The following is a 21,355-nucleotide window of genomic DNA, read 5'->3' as shown; positions in this document are numbered from 1 at the left end:
ATAAATAAATAAACAAATAAATAATAATAGACATATTCAAATATATGGAATTAATGCAATCCAGCTATGGCCCAGTTCCTGCAAGTTCCATGTTATGCAGTAATGAATGACCTTAGCTTGAAAGGGAGTTGAAGATGTGGAGGTGAAGGGGCACTAAGAATTTCCCAGGAGACACTTAGGCCCAGATTCTCAAAGGTATTTAGGCACCTAACTTCCATTGATTTAAATGGGAATCAGGTGCCTAAATACCTTTGTGGATTTGGGCCTTAGCACTTCACAGGATGGGACCCAAGGATACCAAGTAGTATATATTTTATGAATAGGACTGAAAACATGTGAAATAGCTGACTGCCTCTTTTAGTGTAGACTTTGATGCATGATGGTAGGATACCACAGAATCCATGAAATACATCTGTACATCTGTACACTTAGAATCATGATGCTGCAGGCCCAAAGGATATATTTAGTCTACATCTACAAACCTTGCAGAAAAGCATTAAATCAGCAAAATGAAAAAACAAACAAACAAACAAAAATGAGACATAAAAATGAGCTGGCTACTCTAAAACACAGATACAGTAATTATTTCAGTCTTTTGCTTAGGGGTGTACCAACTGTTTACAATTTACTGTTTGGCAAGCTGGGTGTTCTCATTTCCCTCATGGTTCAGGAGTCAAAAACATATGCTACCTTTAGTAATGAACTCTTCTAAGATTTGAAACTATCCATATTCATGTCACAAGAAATGTTTACACAAGAGCAAAATGCTCCAACATCAAAATAAATCAGTAACATCTCCGAGTTTATATTTCCATATGCTTCCTTGGCATAATAAAGCAGGGGAAAGGCTGCTGTTGTAAAAAAGTAGTTTAATTAAAAACAACAAAAAAACTTTTCTAGAAATCATGGCCATCCCAAAGTAATGCAGTCTAAGGCATAGTTTCACCATATTCTAAAGATTTATCATCTATCAATAGAAACAAGGAAATATAATATAATCATATACTGTACACACCTTGCATATTTCCCATCTTCTGTGCATAAATTATACATTCATTTTCATAATTATAGTAACATTTCTAGTTTTAACATAAACTGCTATTAACTCCTGGATACCAGTGAGTCTGTGTCTATCAAGGCTACACACATTGCATTTTCTTTTTATAATGTTATCTATTTATCAAACTTAGAAACTTAATGGAAATCAATAGAAGAGAATAGACTCTCCACAGCAGAATATTTCAGACATAGCAGAGGGTAATTTTTATCCTGATATTTTACTCAAATGTTAAGCTCTTGGTTTAATGACGATGGTGCATGTGATGGGTAGTATAAAAAGTATGCCTAATATATGGCAGGGAAGGGACTAATCCTATCCCTCTTGCATGGAAAAGGACTGCAGCTGGTTGCATTCAGTGCAGGGATTTTCAGGGTAGCCAGCTGTGGGAATTTAATTGATTCATCCAACACTCTATAAAGGTAGGTGCTGTGGGGCAGTTTTAGATTTGGTAGTGATTGAGGGAGGGGGCTGTTTAGAAAGCTGTAGTTCAAAGAACCACAAAGCATACAAGTTTGGTGAGAGTGAGCTTTACTTTCAATCCTTGTTTTAGGCTTGGCTGAAGCAAGCCACATATTATACCTTTACTCTGAGGTTTGGCTGAAGGAAACCCTGCTGTATTTGTTTGGGCCTTACAGATCCAGAACAGCTTTTACATTTCTGTATTATTTGCAATGAAATAATGCAAATAATTTGCAACTGTGTCCTGTCTTGTTCTGACAGTCCTCTCAGAGTGCAGTAGGCAAGCCCGCTGTTCTGCTATAGAAGGGAAACTGAAGAGCTGAACGATATTCTTTAGTCAAACACAAGTTACTGGGCTCAATACAGAGGTCTCTAGATACAATTCTGAGGCCTGTGTTATACAAATCATCAGACTAGATGTTCTACTTGGTCTCCTTCCTGGCTTTAAAATATATGAAATTGATACACTTAATACCTGCTTTTTATACCACACCTCCCATCCCAATACACTCTACACATTTGGAAGAGGAATTACTTCCCTCGCTGCTGAAAGGCAGCATATTAATACAATTTGCAAACCATTACAGACACAATTGGTCCCTGAGCCTCCTCACTGTTACCAAATCAGAGCTTCCCACTTAACAGCATGATCTAGACCTGTGTTGAGGGGCTTTGGGGTAAAACTGTTAAGAACAGGGTCTTGAGCTGCATAGACTTTAAAGACATGCTAGCAACTTTGGTAAGAATAAGGATTTACTTCAGTGCCTTGAGACCTTCTCCACTGATGAGACATTTCCCAGTTGGCTGTTGTTTTCTGCCAGACAGCTGCCTACGTCTCAGGGTGCTGAGCTATATGGGGATAGTTTGTGAGATATGGGATTTGTCAGGATGAAAGGGCCTGTGTTAATATCAAATAATATATATATATATAATCTTGTTTTGAATGATCAAGTGAGATGGAATCTACCCTTCACTGTTGCTGGGTACCAGCATTGTTGCAAATGGACTTTAGAAATGGTTTCCAAATATCACCAAGCATAGCATCCATGACTTGCAGTCAATGTGTTAGGCTATTATATGTCCCCATTTGGATTATTAATGCTACTCATTCTTTCCAAGCTGCTTTAAAATGTGGATGGGATCACTGTAGGGTAAGAGACTATACAGATTTGATGCCTGGGAGTGTTTGAATCTTATTCTGTCTAAAGTTATGGTCAGATCAGTCAGAGGATTTTTGTAACAAGTCCTGCTACTTATACAGACCATTTATTGACTCAAATTATTGCCATAGTTTAAATCTGACCAATCCTGTTTTTTTTCCTGAGATCTGAAAAGATCATATGTCTACTGCTTTCATAAGCAGTATGATAAGCATAAGCAGTATGATAAGCATAAGCTCTTGCTTATCATATGCCCTGTCTATTCAGGATGCTAAGTGAAGTGTTAATCATTGGAAAAGGAGTTGTTCCAAGTGTATGCTGTTTGCTGCATGCTAGCCAAAATCCCATCATTTTATAAAATCTGTTCCCAATTCTTCAGCTTTAATTTATCACTGGATTTTATTGTTTATTTGTATTTATTGATCACTGTGAGTGCGCTGTCTGAGGTACAAAAACAGACAGAGAGATGGTACTTGCCCCTCAGTGCTCTATAAAACACAGAGGAAAGACATGATCATTGATGATAACCTATTTTCTGAATTAGGTTAGACAGACTCTAAATAAGTACAGTAAATAAAGGAAACGCCAGAAGGTGGAAATTCCTAGAGGGGCAGATTTTTGTAAAATGTAATTTTCACCTTGTCCCAGAGGCTGATCTATCATCTGTGGCTTTGGGCTCTTGTACTTTGGGTTAACTGCAGCCAGAGGGCTGGCAGCAGCTTGTTGCTTGAGAACTCCCTGTGTGCGCCTTTGCATGATAACCTCAGAGCCTCCTGCTTCCCTTCAGCTTGTCCTCAGAAGTTAAAGGATCATCTACCTCGACACCATATAACTACAATGAATGATCCTAAACACAGCCTATTAGAAAATCAAGAGAGAATCACTAAAGTTAGAGTGTAAAATTTGATCTAACTCTGGATAACTGTTTAGCTGAATAAGGTACAATCTTTTAGGTACATTTAAGTCAATTTAATGAATAATCTTACAAGCTGTGATTCTCTTTATGCTGTTACAATCTTACATTTGCTTTAACATCACAGTATCTCAGCAATCCCATTCTGTATCTGTCACCTCTTCTCTCTCAACCCCCACCAATAATACTAAAAGTTTTTGAAGCCACTTAAAAATTTAAGGTGTGTCCATGCATTCCTGTATTAGCTGTGGAGTCACATAGCTAATGCAAATGATGTTCTGCAACAGTACCACAATGTATGTTGAGATAGAATGTCTTGGAAGCATGTTAATCTTTGTCCCATTCCTGGAACAGTCACCATTTACAGTTTATTATGTGTAATTAAATTTCCTCACCTCTGCAGATCTACAGTCTTAATATTTTCACTTTCCTCTCAGCATTTCATAAGCTTATTTGGACTGGTATTCGTATTCAGGGGCGGCTCCAGGCCCCAGCACGCCAAGCGCGTGCTTGGGGCGGCATGCCGTGGGGGGCGCTGTGCCGGTCGCCGGGAGGGCGGCAGGCAGGGTGCCTTTGGCGGCATGCCTGCGGAGGGTCCGCTGGTCCCGCGGCTCTGCTGGACCTCCTGCAGGCGTGCCTGCGGAGGGTCCGCTGTCCCGCGGCTTCGGTGGAGCCACGGGACCAGCAGACGCTCCGCAGGCATGCCTGCGGGAGGTCCACTGGAGCTGCGGGACCGGCGATCAGCAGAGTGCCCCCCCGCGGCATGCCGCCGTGCTTGGGGCGGCGAAATGTCTAGAGCCGCCCCTGTTCGTATTAACTTTTCTTTGTTTACACCTTTGTCAGAATGACATTCATTTATATATCAGAGGGATAGCCGTGTTAGTCTGGATCTGTAAAAAGCAACAAAGAGTCCTGTGGCACCTTATAGACTAACAAATGTATTGGAGCATAAGCTTTTGTGGGCGAATACCCACTTTGTCAGACGATGCGCACAATGCATCTTGACGAAGTGGGTATTCACCCACAAAAGCTTATGTTCCAATACATTTGTTAGTCTATAAGGTGCTACAGGATTCTTTGTTGTTCATTTATATCAGGGGTCGGCAACCTCCGGCATGCGGCTCACCAGGATAAGTACCCTGGGGAGCCGGGCCAGTTTGTTTACCTGCCGTGTCGGTAGGTTTGGCTGACCGTGGCTCTCACTGGCAGTGGTTTGCTGTCCCAGGCCAATGGGGGTGCTGGGAAGCGGCAGCCAGCATATCCCTCGGCCTGCACCGCTTCCTGCAGCCCCCATTGGCCTGGGATGGTGAACCGTGGCTAGTGGGAGCCGCAGTCGGCCGAACCTGCCGATGTGGCAGGTAAACAAACTGGCCTGGCCTGCCAGAGTGCTTACCTTGGCAAGCCGCGTGCCAGAGGTTGCTGACCCCTGATTTATATGTTAACAGCCCGATGTCTGTAGGCAGTCAGTGGATGTCTTTACGTGAAGGTCAACCAAATGGTCAGAAAATTCAACCCTAATTTTAATTGTAAAGTGTTGGGTTTTTTTTACCATCATTTCCTGTTTCTCATTCATAATAATATGTATCAAGTATGACTGACCAATGGGTGGTGGTCTCCTCCTTATCCATTACACACTTTGTTTTTAGTTGAGTTAGCCTGGGTAGGTTTCAAAGATGAAATGTGTTTTATAGAGAGAAATCAGTGAAAGAGGGCTGGTTAGTGCTGAAGAGTTGAAAGAGATTTTTCACAGTATAAGTGGCAGCATTAAAAAAAATAACACGAGAGTATGAAAGATGGATTTAGGAGGGCAGTCTGAGAGCACAGCCAGTGGGGATGCAGATTATGAGGTTATGAAGGTTGAGATGTAGGTAGGACTTGTGTAGTGAAGAGCCTTGAAGGTGAGGATGATATGATATAAAAGGTGATGTGGAAGACCCACATCATCAAAGGGAGATGATGTGTCTGAGCAGTAGTGCAAGAAGATGATGTAATGTCTGGGGTGGGGAAAGAGTAAGCATACATTGTATTTAGGGGAAATTTTAAAGGAACTTTTCCCACTCCTAAAATGGTATATCCAGCCCTTTGTGGGGTTCTTAAACTTTACCACAATAATAATTTAAACTTTCCAAGGTCCGATGCTTACATTTGATTATGGAAACTTACAGAGCCCCACATGATGTTGCCTCTTCAAAACCAAAAGTTCCTACTACCTGATGACTTTTGATTAACATTAGATGGGGCTGGGGCAGTGCGGAATATTCCCCAACCCATGCAATATTTTTAAGAGAGACTGAGGGGGATCTCCCCTACATCCCTGTCTTCCTCCATCCTTTCAGAGGTGGCTCAGAGGACTCCTCTTCACACTTAAAGGAGCAGCCTGGAAAGTCTGTTTCTGGTCTTATTTTTTTCCCAGGAGTGGATAGCATATATTCTTCCCTCTCATTCCTTTTGTGGCACTCTTTGGCTAGTTTGCCCTGTCCAAACCATGTTTTTTAGGCAGCCTGTAATCAATGGGGTTACATCAATTCAAAATCTCTCCCTGTGCATTGGACATTCCAGAATCTTTTAGTTAATTTCTAAAAATGGGCAAAGATTTACATGAAGAGTGAAGGAAAGAGCAGTTTGTCTTCTAAGCCTGTTTGGTCATCCCTTGTTTGGAATATGACGCTCAAAGAATTGGTCCTGTTGGCAAACAGTAACTGGGGGGAAATCATATTTTCACCAGCTGCATATGAAGAAACCCCAATGGATTGTTAAGCAAATGTTAGAAAAAATGTAACTTGCAATGGTGGATGTGTATTTACAGGGTCCTACTTTGCCTTTTCAGATATCTGCCACAGCCTTCAGATCAGTAGTGTATTGTATTGATTGCATCGCCAATTAATATTACTAAGAGGGCTTCAGTTCACGAAGACTCCATCCTAACCAGGCCACTGGCCAGTAGATATCACAAATTGTCTCAGTAGTGCAGCTGGTATCTCTGAAGGGGAAAGATGGGGCTCCAGAAGTGTTCAAAACCCCTATGCTACTATATTTTTTATAATATACTTTGCATCCAAGCTTTGGGCAGCCTTTCTACTTTGAAAAATATGTATTATTTCACTTGGGAAAAATTATTACACTTTCATGATAGGCGGGTGGGAAAGAGCAAAAGTACCATGTTTTTATTTTTGCAACTGTAATTGTAACAAATGTATTTTCATCATTTTTGCCAGCAATACCAATCTATTCACTATGCTCAGATATATACTGCACCACAGCTGATCCTTTATGAAGAGAAAACGATACTTCTGTAGAAGTGGTACAGAAAAAGCATCATAGCTAACCATCTGAAGAAAATTCAAAAAGGGAGAAATAGAAAGTCAGTGAAGATTTTGTGAAATAAAAATGTTGAAATTCTCACATCTCTAGTTATGAAATCCTCTCATGTACTGTACTGCTGAGTCACAGCATACCCAAGAGTATTTGCATTCCGACTAGGCATAGCATACCAATGTAATTGTGTCCTCACAATGGTTAGAATGCATTTGTGTTTTTAGGTCTTAACCTTATCATGGTTATTTTAATGAGGTTTGTATGTTAAATTAAACTGGAAATCATAATAGAATTTTGACTGCTGTCAGGGAGCTCAAAAACTGAGCTGAAGTTATTTCAAAAGCTAAGAATTTGTCTAGTCTTTCATGTTTAGTCAATATGATCCACTCAAGTGTGGAGATGTCAGAAAGGACACCCATGGATGGTACTTAATCTGTTCAGTTGTGAAGGAGAACTGGAGATGGATTCTTAGATAAAAAATGTTACTTCATATTATTTTGGTTACAGTTAAGTAGCCAATCTATGGATTTGTTAAGGACATTAAGGATATCACAATGGTCTACAAAGCAACATATACCATACCGTGGTACATTCTCTAGTCAGATAGCCTTTTGGCACCTATTTTTACTGCATAGGAAACATTACAGTATAGTTCATTTACTCAATGATATCTCATAGAGCTGGGTAAATACTTTAGAAACATGTAGGTGAACATTGGACGCCCCATCATCTCAAGCATTGGTACTTTAACAGCAGGATTGTCTGGCTATGTGGACTCTCTCCTCAGGCCCTATGCTACCAGCACTCCCAGCTATCTTCGAGACACCACTGACTTCCTGAGGAAACTACAATCCATCAGTGATCTTCCAGAAAACACCATTCTGGCCACTATGGATGTGGAAGCCCTCTACACTAACATTCCACACAAAGATGGACTACAAGCCATCAGGAACAGTATCCCCGATAATATCACGGCTAACCTGGTGGCTGAACTTTGTGATTTTGTCCTCACCCACAACTATTTCACATTTGGGGACAATATATATCTTCAAGTCAGTGGCACTGCTATGGGTACCCGCATGGCCCCTCAGTATGCCAACATCTTTATGGCTGACTTAAAACAATGCTTCCTTAACTCTCGTTCCCTAACGCCCCTACTCTACTTGCGCTACATTGATGACATCTTCATCATCTGGACTCATGGAAAAGAAGCCCTCGAGGAATTCCACCGAGATTTTAACAATTTCCATCCCACCATCAACCTCAGCCTAGACCAATCCACACAAGCGGTCCATTTCCTAGACACTACTGTGCTAATAAATGATGGTCACATAAATACCACCCTATACCGGAAACCCACTGACCGCTATACTTACTTACATGCCTCCAGCTTCCATCCCGGACACACCACACGATCCATTGTCTACAGCCAAGCTCTAAGATACAACCGTATTTGCTCCAATCCCTCAGACAGAGATAAACACCTACAACATCTCTTTCAAGCATTCTTAAACCTACAATACCCACCTGCTGAAGTGAAAAAACAGATTGACAGAGCCAGAAGAGTACCCAGAAGCCACCTACTACAGGACAGGCCTAAAAAAGAAAATAACAGAACACCACTAGCCATCACCTACAGCCCCCAACTAAAACCTCTCCAGCACATCATCAAAGATTTACAACCTATCCTTAAAGATGATCCCTCACTCTCACAGATCTTGGGAGACAGGCCAGTCCTCGCTTATAGACAGCCTCCCTACCTGAAGCAAATACTCATCAGCAACCGCACACCATAAAACATAAACACTAACCCAGGAACCTATCCTTGCAATAAAGCCCGATGCCAGCTCTGTCCACATATCCATTCAAGTGACACCATCATAGGACCTAATCACATCAGACACGCCATCAGGGGCTCGTACACCTGCACATCTACCAACGTGATATATGCCATCATGTGTCAGCAATGCCCCTCTGCCATGTACATTGGCCAAACCGGACAGTCTCTATGCAAAAGAATAAATGGACACAAATCTGACATCAGGAATCATAACATTCAAAAACCAGTGGGAGAACACTTCAACCTCTCTAACCACTCAGTGACAGACTTGAAGGTGGCAATTTTGCAACAAAAAAACTTCAAAAACAGACTCCAAAGAGAAACTGCTGAACTTGAATTAATATGCAAACTAGATACTATTAACTGTGGCCTAAACAAAGACTGGGAATGGTTGGGTCATTACACCAATTGAATCTATTTCCCTATGTTAAGTTCTCCTCACACCTTCTATGGGCCATCTTAATTATCACTTCAAAAAGTTTTTTTCCTTCTGCTAACGATAGCTCATCTCAATTGATTAGACTCTGCCTGTTGGTATGCATACTTCCACCTTTTCATGTTCTCTGTATGTATAAATATCCCCTGTCTGTGTGTTCCATTCTATGCATCCGAAGAAGTGAGCTGCAGCTCACGAAAGCTCATGCTAAAATAAATTTGTTAGTCTTTAAGGTGCCACAAGTACTCCTGGTTTTTTTTGCGGATACAGACTAACACGGCTGCTACTCTGAAACCTGATTGGTGCAAATTAATCTTACACATCCACTTTGGTGGTATTTGTGTCTCTTTTGTTTTCCATGCACATTTTTACAAGTCAAGATTCCACTGTCAGTTATACAAGTGTAAACCTAGAATGTCTCCATTATTTTCAACCAGGATGCAAGGCAACTCTGTATATCTCCCTCTCTCTGTTGGCATGGTTCTTCTTGACCTCCCTTAGTGGAAGATGTTTTATTTTGGAAACAATACAGAATTTCAGATAAAACACCTTTATAGTGAAGTGTTATTTTAAATTTCCACCCAGTTCTGGGTCAAACATTTTTAGGGTCAGATTGTGAGCTGGTGTATGTATGTGTAACTCCATTGACATCAATGGAACGAGGCTATTTTACACAGCAGACGATCTGGCTCATAGTTGAATTGAGGATGTATCCATAAAATGAGCAGATGATCCAGAGTGTCTCCTTGTGAGAAACAAAAGTGATTAAAGCAAAACTAGAATTGAAAAGTATCTTACAACTGCTCTAAAGTTTACTGTGTTAAAATCAATACAATAATGGGAAAAGGAAGTTGGACATAAGCATAATGATACTATTTAAAAATCTTTTAGTGAGAGTTGGGGTCCAGTATGAAAGAAGAAAATATTTGAAAGCAATCCCATTTCTGAGTTTGATCTTTCATGGCAATAACCAGTTCTGCAGCTGAATGAAAAAAAGAAACAAAGTGAATGAAGAATTTTGCCCAAACATTCACTGAAAATCAATTTTTCAATAAATTTAATGAAATATTGATATTTGGGAAATTTCAACTAGCTGTAGCCAAAAGGCTGCAGCAGTGCAATGGAGCCTTAACTATTTCTGAGTTGGCAGTAACATGCTAATGCATTTTGAGAACATTAGTGGCACTAGCCAACTCCAGGATAGGAGAGTTTGCCAGTTTAGCACTTTCCATAAATATATTGTTATACTAGAAGGTATTTATGGCTGCCATCAATCACAAACCTGATTAACATTTATGGTTGTGCTAACCACCCTTCTTTCAAGCTAAATGGAAGGAGCAATTAAATGCCCCTTTGTGCAACGATGACTGAAACAATAGAAATTACTGCCCAAAGCAATTTGCTGTATGGCAAAGCCTGAGCATGACTAAGCAATGGAGGAATGGGTTTCTCTGGGATGAGTTGCAAATGCTGTGGCTAGGGATTGCTTGGCTAGGTGTGTATGACAGAGGCAGAAAGCCAGCAAACAGTGAGAGAAACATTCATGAGCATGGCCCGTAAAGTGACAGAGCTCCTTGGGACATAGGACAGGACTCGTTAGAAAGGCAAACTTGGATATTGAGCAAGAAAACTGCCTGCTGCTGTTCGTTTCTACTGCATTAAAGGAAACAGGATTTTCTGTACATTCTTTGTAAATAAGCAGTATTGCACCAAAGAAATAGGTGATATGCATCATCAGTTTCTTCTTCTAATGGAATCAACCTGGCAAGGCCCCAAATATTGGCCCATTTCTCAGGGCAAAAGGGGCAACACTATATAACATAGATATGAAAGTGAGAGGGGAGACATGCTTATATAGGCTCCAATATTGCAAACACTTAACTCTATGCATGTGAATAGTTCAATTGACTTCAATGCCTTGATGACATATATATTGTTGTTTTCATTTTGATTTTATGAGTATAAGTTTAAAGAGAAAAATGTGTCCATTAATAACAAGAAGTCTTTATCTTCTTGTTATGTTGCATTGGAGTTTTTTTCTTTTTGCACTACAGAATATAGTCTGGTAAAAAGTATGTGTGATCTTAATTGTTAGACTTGTTTATTCCAGAGAGAAACCAATAGAGCACTTACAGTAATTAACATATTTTCTCTGGTCTTCTCATTTTGTTAATGATATCTTATTGAAGGCTGTGCAGTAATTACTGCCCACTGAGGTACATACTCTGAAACAAATTAATGGTCAATGACCAATAATGATTACACTAGTAATTATCTATTGTGAAATATAAGAAAAAATCAGAAATTAAAAAGTGTGTTTGAAGCTAAAATTAAACTGTATTGTTAAACAATAATAAAATCATTTTAGCAATTCATCAGAAAAACATACTGTAAGCTCTTTCCCCAACCAGATGCTAATGGTGCAGTCATATTTCACTTTTATTTCCAGAACATTTCTTCAAGAGGCTGCCAAAGAACAAGTGCAAAACCAATTTATTCTGTTTATTCATGAAGAGATCTGAGGTTTTTTTAATCACCGTATCGCAGAAATGTAGGGCTGGAAAGGCCCTCCAGAAATCATTAAGTCAAGCTCCCTGTGCTGTGGCAGGACCAAGTGACCCTAGACCATCCCTGGCAGGTGTTTGTCCAACTTGTTTTTAAAAACTTTCAAGGATGGGGATTCCACATTGTCCCTTGGAAGCTTATTCCAGTACTTAAATACATTTATAGTTAGAAAGTTTTTCTTAAGATCTAACTTAAATCTCCCTTGCTGCAGATTAAGCCCATGACTCGTCCTACCTTCAGCGGAAGTGGAGAACAATTGACCACCATCCTCTTTACAGCAGCCCTTAACATATTTGAAGACTGTTATCAGGTCCCCCCATCCGTCTTCTTTTCTCATGACTGAGCATGCCCAGTTTTTTTTTTAACATTTCCCCATAGGTCAGGTTTTCTAAACCTTTGATCATTTGTTGCTCTCCTCTGGACTCTCTCCGGTTTGTTCATATCTTTCCTAAAATGTGGTGCCTAGAATTGGACAGTGTTCTTTTTAATGTTTTTATGTTTCTCTTTATTGCTGACTGGTCTTATTTTAAAGGGACACGGTGAAGCAAAATTTGACCCAAAATTTAGATTTTGTAAAAATAAGCCTCAAGTTTCCATGATTTTTCTTTTTTTTTTTTCTATGCAAGTGAAGACACTTCAGTTTAAAACAGAAAAACACTGGGGTTAGTACATAAGAATCAGAAAGCACAGTGAAGCAGAATCTAATTCTAGACAAAATTGAAATTGACTAGACAAAAATGAAATGGATTGATCTGTTGTTGTCCACATTGAGTGAAACTGAAATTGTACATGAGATTTTTTTTTAAAATGCTTTGACTTTCTATAATCTAATGTGCTACCTTGAAATATAGGTAGGACAATTTTTTAAAATAGATCATTTCTAACCCGATAATGTGCCTTTTACTTATTTTTCCATTTCACTCGACTGTGGGCCTGATGATTCCACTGAAAAAATGTGGCGTAGAATCCCAGTCATGTGAAAGGATTTCACTCTTGGAGTTTTGTCATTAATTTCACTGGAAGCAGAGCAGGTCCCTTAGCCTGTCACTAATATTAAGGAATTATTATCAAATTACATTCTAATGGTCTGATCTAAAACCTACTTAAATTGATGAGTCTTTCAATATGGACTTGGCTCAGCCCCTAAAGACTAAATTCTGGCCTCATTTATACTCATGGAGCCCCAATGAATGTAATAACATTGAGATCAGTGGTATAACTGCAGGCCCAATCCCATACTCCTTAGGGAAGCAAAACTCTCATGACTTCAATGAGAGCTTTGCCTGTTAAGGAATTACACCCCAAAGGTAGATTTTCACTTTTGACTGGCAAACCTTAAAAGGTTTGGTGATCTGGGTAGGCATCTAAAAAATTCATATGATTTTGCAATCAAGAGAGAAATCAAACTGGCAGTCTTGTGAAAATATGATCTTTAGAAGGATTTCTTCAGATTTCTGGCTTCAATAGTGCTGCTAATAGCTTGATTACAGCTCTTTCCATGATTCTTTGGTGGTACTGTACTTCTCCCCAACAAACCCAAGAAGTTCAGAGGCATGTGAAAAATGAGCTGTGTGAAATGACTACCAAATATTTTCAAATTCAAAATTATGGCTTGTATTTTGTTTGAGTTTTGAGCTAAGGCCTAGATTGGTTCTCAGTTTATCTGAATTGATTGATCCATTCCTAGTTTTCATCCCGTAGCATATGTGTTAAACAACTAGCATCTCACTCACTGAGCCAAACACTGATCTTACTGAAACTGGTGTCACTCTCGAGGAAGCCAATGAATTCAATTCAGCAATAGGTATGAAACTAAGAGAAAAATCTGAGACTAGAAAAGTAAAATTCAAACCTGGTGTAAGCTACCATAAATCCATTTATGCTAAGGGTATTATACTTTCTAAAGCAGCAGTGAATTTGGCCCTCTGTGTTTAACTCCTAAAACTCACCTTAAACCAGAAATTCAAAGATTCAGATGAATAAGATATGCTCCTGTAAAGTATATTTTAAATTAAGAGCTAGTGAAAAAACCATGCTGGATAAGAGTAATGAAATGTATATCCGTTTGGAAAATGTTTCCACCGGCAGCTGCCTGCCCCCTTCCCTTCTCCCTCTCACCCTTATCAAGAAACCAGTATCCAGTGAACACAGGAGTCAATACTCTGAACAGAAATAAAACCTCTTTCTAGTTCATCTTCTTTACTTTGTTCTGGTGCAGAGAGGCAGTTTAAAAAGGCAACGTGTATTAGACAAAAATATTTCTTGAGGGTGGGGATAATATTCTGTTTAAAGAAAACCAAGACTTCCAACTGGTTTTAATTTTATTTTTAATGTTCATGGGAACCAGCCTTACATGCCTGGGTGAACTCAGAGTTTGGATTTTTGGCAGGTTTTTATTTGAGCCCAGCTTGGCTGTTTTTCAAAATGTCCAGATTGCTCACATTAAATCTGAATAAGCACTACCCGCTAGTTTAATCCGAGTCATCTGGTACACCTCTAATTAGTGTTAGTTAAAGTTGAAATTCATCATAACACAAAATGTTGCTATTTGGGATCTATTTAGCAAACTCTTGATTATAAAACTAGAACAAAATAATCTAGAGTGGTGTTTTGTCTAGTCATTCTAATATAGAATTACTCTGGCAATAATGCAATGCAATAAAATTATCCAGAAGTCCCTGGTATAAAGAACTGTATAACAAAAACAAATCTTTGAGTTATCTGTCTATGCAGATAATCTCTATGTATATCTGTCTCTGTAGTCACAAACACACATATGAACTCATATATAAATTAGCTATTAACCGTGCTAATCTAATTAACTATAAATTATAGCCAAATCAGTAAAATATGTGCACATCTGTTAGTATTTCAGCAATTTTCAAATTATACACCTCTTATCCCAACATTTCGATATAGATTTAAAAAAAATGATTTCTAATTCATCTGTACTAAATGAATGCAAATAATGTGTTTTTGAAGAATCTGGCCAGATTCTTCAATCTTTACTCCGGCAAGACTTCCCAATGAAAGTTTTGCCACAGTAAAGACTGTAGGACTGGATCCTTAATATGCTTGTAGCACTCCTGCATGTCTGAGGAAAATTGCTATATTTGTGCAATGTTAAGTTGTATTTTTTTTTTTTGGTTCTTTTAAAACTAACAAGTCTAAACTTTTCATGTGAAATCAATATTTAGATCAAAGCTGTTAGTTCTGAATACTTGCCTTCAAAAATACTACCTTATTTTGTTAAGTTGTATTATATAAAGATTTATAAAATATAGCAACAATTTGCTTTCCATCCTTATTGAAATGTCCCGAGAATGAAGGATACATTGTTCATTGTTTTGATTTGATTTTTACACTATGATTAAAAAATCCTAGAGATTTATTTTAACTTATCCAAATATTTTGCAGCATTGAGCTCCAGTTTTTACGTATATGCTTTGAATAGGAAATAATACAAAGGAATAGTGAAGTGTTTTTACTTAGATTTTAGATTTACTTTTTACTTCCAGTGCTCTTGTTTCTTATTTATGCTTCAGTTGATATCCTGGACACAAGAATATCACTTTTTTCCCCCTGGAAACATTTCAACTTCATTATTCAAGGACTGAATGGATCATGTTTACAGAGTCTTTTCAAGGGCATCTGTTCTTAGCTACAGCTGAGGATGGGGCCCACAGAGCAGACTAGAAGGATCCACCTAGAATTTGTTGAATTAAGTCCTTGCACCTGGATATAATTGTCATGCTGCTGTGCTGGGGTTTTCTTAAGCTACTGGTAAAACAAATTAGCTCAATTTAAACTGGCATCCAGTAGGGAAGCAACAACTCACCTCATATAATGTTTTTCAAATAATTATTTTTCTATTGCCAATTTTGCCTCATGAATATTTTCCTAAAGGCTGGGTGAGAATTTTTTTAAAGCTAAACCAAAAGTGGTACAAATTCTATTCTGGGTATCTGCTTTTTAGTACTACATTACATACAATGATGATTGAGTAATATTCTATTACCAAATGTACACAGCCATATTTTTTTAATAAATGTAAGATAAGATATAACATAACAAAAAAGCACAAATCTCAGTGTGTACATTTCATGTACCTTTTTGCCAGATTGGCCACGGTAATGACATAACCACTTTTGCATTTGGGAAAGACTCATGAAAGTTGTTTGCCGAACAGTAGACAAAGTTATTCATTTATGTTTGACATGGGAATTTATATAAATACCATGGGATCTCATTTCCTTATGTATTTTAGAGTTGTTTGAACTTGGCAACAAAACTCACAGGCTTCCTGGAAGGGCCACAAAGGTTCATCCCCCCTCAGCTGGAGTTGCAACGGCAGAACTTGTCTGAATCCCTGGAATGCATGCATGTGTGTTACTTTCAGCTTTTTATAATATTCTCCAAAGGGCAGACTTTGCCCTTTAAACTGAACATTTCATGATGGCTTCCCTGGAAAAAATAGTGCTGTGTATTAATGCCTTAAATATTAAAATGATGGTGTACTGCTAGATGGGAGAATTCAGGGAAGAGAAATGTTATGTTCACTAATTTTTCAATATGTCTTTAGAATCATTATTATGTAATTACTCCAGTGTTGGGCCAAGTATGATAGGCTTAGAAAGTTTGTCATTCTGGGCACCAGCTGAATGTCCTACCTATGACACCGTTCAACTGAAACAAAAATTGAATTTACATTAAGAAAGCCGAATAGCTACTTTTTTTGAATACACTTTTAAGAAGGTTCAGGAGCATCAATTCTAGCTAGGATTCAGAGTAACTTGTATGTTAATACATTGACTCTGAGTCTGCCTGTTTTAGAAGATGGCATTAAAATAATGTACACATTATGGTAAATCCTCTCCTAATTTTGGACTAGCCACACCTCCTTTTAAAATGTGAAATCTCAAATGCAGCAGGAAAGTGAATCAGAAAGAACTACACTTCTTGGACATTAGCAGAATATTCACAGATCAAAAGTTAAACAGAGAAGCTGCTGTCAGCCCCTCAACTGTATAGTGTACTCCAAGTTTTGAAGGTGTTTTAGTGCAAATCTCTAGTAGCTTTAGGCTACAATATGACCTGCATGCACAAATGACAAATCAAGGCGAATCTCTGTATTTTGTGAATACTGTGGATCTATCCCTTACATTATACCTACTCTCAACCCCACATTAACGGCACTGAAAGGCTTTTGATGGGAGTGGTTACTAAAGGCACATTAGTCAAATATATGGTGTTTTTCAACCAAGAGCTAGCTCCTGATGTAGTCTTCTAAAATAGCGTGGGCTTGTTTTTAATGAATTACAATTTTATAAATGAAGCTTTTTCTTTTTTATAAGCCAGGGGACAGTTCAGCTCCTGTGAAGGAAAAATCCAGGGGCCTAATTTTCATTTCACAAAGGTCCATTTCCACTATCATGACAGAATAACGAGATCTTAATATGGGTTGAAATAAATCCTTGTACCAGAGTGGTGTAAAGGGGCCTTAGTGTAAATGAGGATCATAGCCTCAAGTTCAGACTGAGTTTTCACTACTTCACGGCCTCATGGGGTTCAGATAGGCCTGCCCTGATGACTCCCTCTGCCCAGAACATGGACAGAGGTTTCAGATCCTGAGATTTGCAAATCCCCTAAGATCCACATGGATTTCAGTCAATCCATGAAGGCTTTAAACCTACAGAGTGCTTCCTTGACCCTAAAGCCCATCCTAGATATCATGACTGCCTGGCTTGTACATGAGGGATGCTCTAGCTGGCTCCTCCACTGTCTCTAACATGACTCTTGGGTGGCAAAAGGTCTATACAGCACAACAGAACAGCAAGTAGAATATTGCTGAGTGATATTGTTATCTTGACTTCTGTGGGGGACAATGCCACAGAGAGTTACTTTTCTCTCCATTATAATCATCCCATATTCTTTGTATCAACATACATTGAGTTACTGTTGATTCAATAGATTTACACACTGTAAGTGAGGACAGAATTTGGCCCCTTTGTTTTGCATTTTAATTTGTGTGAGAATAGGAGAGCAAATTGCACTGTTGCTTTCTCTTAGGTTTTATGATTTTTTTGCTTATATTTATTTAAAAAACTTCAGCTTCTCTCAAAGTATCTAACAGTTGAATCTGATTGAATATCTGCAGTGTCTCTTTTCTATGTGTTTGGGTATCATGTGAGGGTTCCAATCCTGCTTGTGAAGGCAAAATGGGAAAACACAATAACAAGCCTCGCTTAAGAGTTTTATCTTACATGATAATAACCCTAGGCCTATATTTATGAAGAATAAGCTTTCACTGCGAAATTAAACTAAGCTGTAAAGCACAGTAAAACCCAAATCATCTGTATTGAGAGAATTCCTCCAGTTTTTCTTGTTCTTAAATGGTAATTAATAGAGACAATACTAAAACCAAAAGGAAGCTAGTGATATCCTGTTCTTTTTCATTGCAGCAAGGAGTCTGGTTTGGTAAACTCCATGTCAGATTGTGTAATTTAATTATTGAGCACAGAATCTGAATAAACATAAAGACATGATGAATAGGTTTCGCTTATAATTCCATTACTGAGTAACAGACGGGTGTGGCTGTTAAAACTGAAATATTTGTTTTCTTATGTCACAGAGTGCTAAAAAATTAAATGAAGTCTCTTATCCTGCCTTCTTTTTCTTACCCTGTCTTTTCATTTCTTTCTAGATCTAAGTCATAGAAAAATCAAAGTGATGCGTGTCACTGGTTTGGATCATCTGAACACAATTCAAAAAGAAAAAGGTGACTTTTTAAAATTTCCCACCAGCAAGTGGGAGAGGTGTAGGCAAGTGAGAATTTATGCACAAAATGCAAAATCCAAGCACAAGAAAAGACCTCTTATCATCATATAAAGACTTCCACGTGCAATAATTACTGGTCAGACCATCCACACGCTACATTACTTAATGACATCCAAAGATTGCTGCACTTTCTGAACCAATAGCAGCTATACAGTGACCAGCGTCGTTACTGAATGGAAAAATTGGCCCAACCGCTGGTGAATGGTATGCAGTAGGTTTCCCATTGAACTACACAGCACAAAAATGATCCACATTGGTAAATCATTGTGTGTGCTTTGCAGTTCTTATGCATATCCTATACTGGACAGCTTCCATTCATTCTGGCACCCAAGGCAAACAAGTGTAAGAGATGAAAGTGAAAATGCATATGTTAAATCCCAAATGGAAGCAGATGAGCGTGATATATACATAGAGTTGCTTAGCAACAAACATGTTTTGGCCACAGGAATTGTGACATCAGTCAGAGACGGGAAAGAGAAGCTATTCTGCACTACTTGACTGTCTCCCTAGAAGCTTCGTAAGGCTCCTTCTTTATTTCTTTTAAGGCAGAAAATAAAATACTATTGTGGACATTTGTTTATGCTATTAATACAACAGACTCTGTGACAATACGTCTTTTCCTTGAGTGGAAAAATGTTTTTATTCAAGATATGTATTGTAAGGATGTATGCCTCCATCTGTCCACCCTCATCATGGACACCCCCTAAATGGTTCAACTTAGCATTCTTGATCTCTAGAGTTGATTGGAAAATTTCAAATTTCAAATTTTTTTAAATAAAAACAAAGGACACCTTTTTTTAGCATAAAAATCCCATTTTAGCTCAGGTAATAGAAAAATTTGTTTTATTAACATTTCACATTCAAAGCACTGTGTGTTTTCAGAAGGCAAAATAAAATGTAAATAGTTAACACTTCTGTGACTGTTAGTTATGTATTATTCTAATTTTACAGGCAGTGAGGCATAAACATCCTCCTAAAAATACCACAGTGTTGCATAGCATTGGCCTCCAGCATTGCAGTGTCACTCCCATAAGCAGCAGTATTTCAGACCCTTAAGGCACAGTGGTGCTAATAGGGGAGAGTCAGCCAGCAGCAGAGCCAGCAGCAGAGGTGTGATGAGAAGTCCTAGGGTCCAGTAATGCAACAGCACATGTAACTCCTTTTGAAACAAATGAGTGCTATGCATGTAAAGCTATCAGATAATCAAGTACCTCTGGCTTCCAGCAACATCCTTACCCCATAAGATCATGGCACCTTTCACGTATAAACAGACATTTTATTTTGGGGGTGGGGTATCAAGCAAACTATCAAATTATTGCTACACAAGCCACACTGGAAACATTTTTCAGTGTTTCCTTTAATTTAAGGTAATGAATGAATTTATTTTATTTGGCAGGAAGAGAAATCTGATCCTGAGTGAGGGGAGCAGAACATTTGAAGCATGCACTTTGAGTTCCTTGCAAAAAAAAAAAAGGACTTTCTCACAAGATTAAGAAATGCAGAGGCGCATAAAGTATGTGTGAGAACTCAAATGCTCTTAGATTTAGGAAGTGAAGTGTGTGCAGCTTGAGAAAGGTAAGAGAGTTGAATGCTACACCAGAAGAATGTAAGAACATAAGAATGGCCATACTGCGTCAGACCAATGGTCCATCTTGCCCACTATCCTGTCTTCCACAACAGTAGCTAGTGCCAGAAGCTTCAAAAGGAATGAACAGAACTGGGCAACTTTCAAATGATCCATCTGTCATACAGTCTCAGTTTCTGGCTGTCAGAGGTTTAGGAACACCCAGAGCATGGATTTGCATCTCTGACCATCTTGGCTAATAGCCATTAATGGACCTATCCTCCATGAAGTATGCATGATTAGAGAAGAATGTCTAGGAAACGAATCAGGATTTTCTAGGAATATTTGCTGGAACAAATCCAACATTCCAATGTTCTGTTGCTATACAAGGGTCGTTGGTGGAGAATTACACAAAATGTGCTATGTTGTCCACCTCCGATTATCACATTGGACATATAATAACAGAGAAAGGAATCTGGGCACAGGGAAAATAAAGATTGAAGTGGAAGAAGGAGGAAATGAGAGAGAGTCAGTATTGGAGTGAGTGTAGGCTGAAAACCTGTCTTTATTTCCTATCTTCTCCTTTCCATTTCTCTTCCTTATCCCCAGCTCCCACCCACTGTGCCCTGATTGATAGATACTCAAGGCAGATGCAGAAGGGTTGCAGGGCCTTGTTATCTTGTGTGGATAGCACAGTGGGACAGGGAAGAAGGGTTGCAGTGGGGAAAACATAATCATTTTTGTAAAGGGTTCTATGTTATCTCTTCAAGAATCAGTGGGCAAAAGGGAACTCACATTAGTCACACATCAGCTGTCCTTTATCATCCCCTTTGTTCAATAGCATGATACTTCCATTCCGAATGTTAACAAAAATGCACTTTTTGGTAATTTTCTATGTTTGTGAAGGGAACTAATAAAACGTAGCCATAAATGTCATTTACGTTTTGTGTGTGTGTGTGTGCATGCGTGACTGCCTGTGTTCATTTTGGAATGAATGGCCCTGGGCCTCATTTGGCAGTAGAGCTGGCAGTCTTAATTGCTCTTGATTATGAGCTATCATTCTATTGGGATTAATCTACTAAAGAACCAAAATCAGATTTGATGTAACTTTTCAAAAAGAAATGTAACAGGGCCATGGAATGGGAGTAGCAGACCATGGATTGAGCAAGATTAAAGGAGAATTGAGGTAGAGCATAGAGATCATTG

The 21,355-nt window shown here is 38.7% G+C and overlaps 1 long non-coding RNA gene across 1 annotated transcript; it reads left to right on the top strand.

Moving 5' to 3' along the window:
* Window positions 1-1,369: 1,369 nt before the first annotated feature.
* On the top strand, window positions 1,370-20,155 carry LOC120371464. Its single transcript, XR_005584368.1, has 3 exons — window positions 1,370-1,479; window positions 18,452-19,102; window positions 19,982-20,155. It is a non-coding gene; the product is annotated as an uncharacterized LOC120371464 (long non-coding RNA).
* Window positions 20,156-21,355: the final 1,200 nt, after the last annotated feature.

This window comes from Mauremys reevesii, linkage group 9 (genome assembly GCF_016161935.1).
Source record: "Mauremys reevesii isolate NIE-2019 linkage group 9, ASM1616193v1, whole genome shotgun sequence".
NCBI classification, from domain to species: Eukaryota; Metazoa; Chordata; order Testudines; family Geoemydidae; genus Mauremys; species Mauremys reevesii.
Note: the sequence above shows the minus strand (reverse complement) of the source record. Positions and strands in the feature narration are given on the sequence as shown.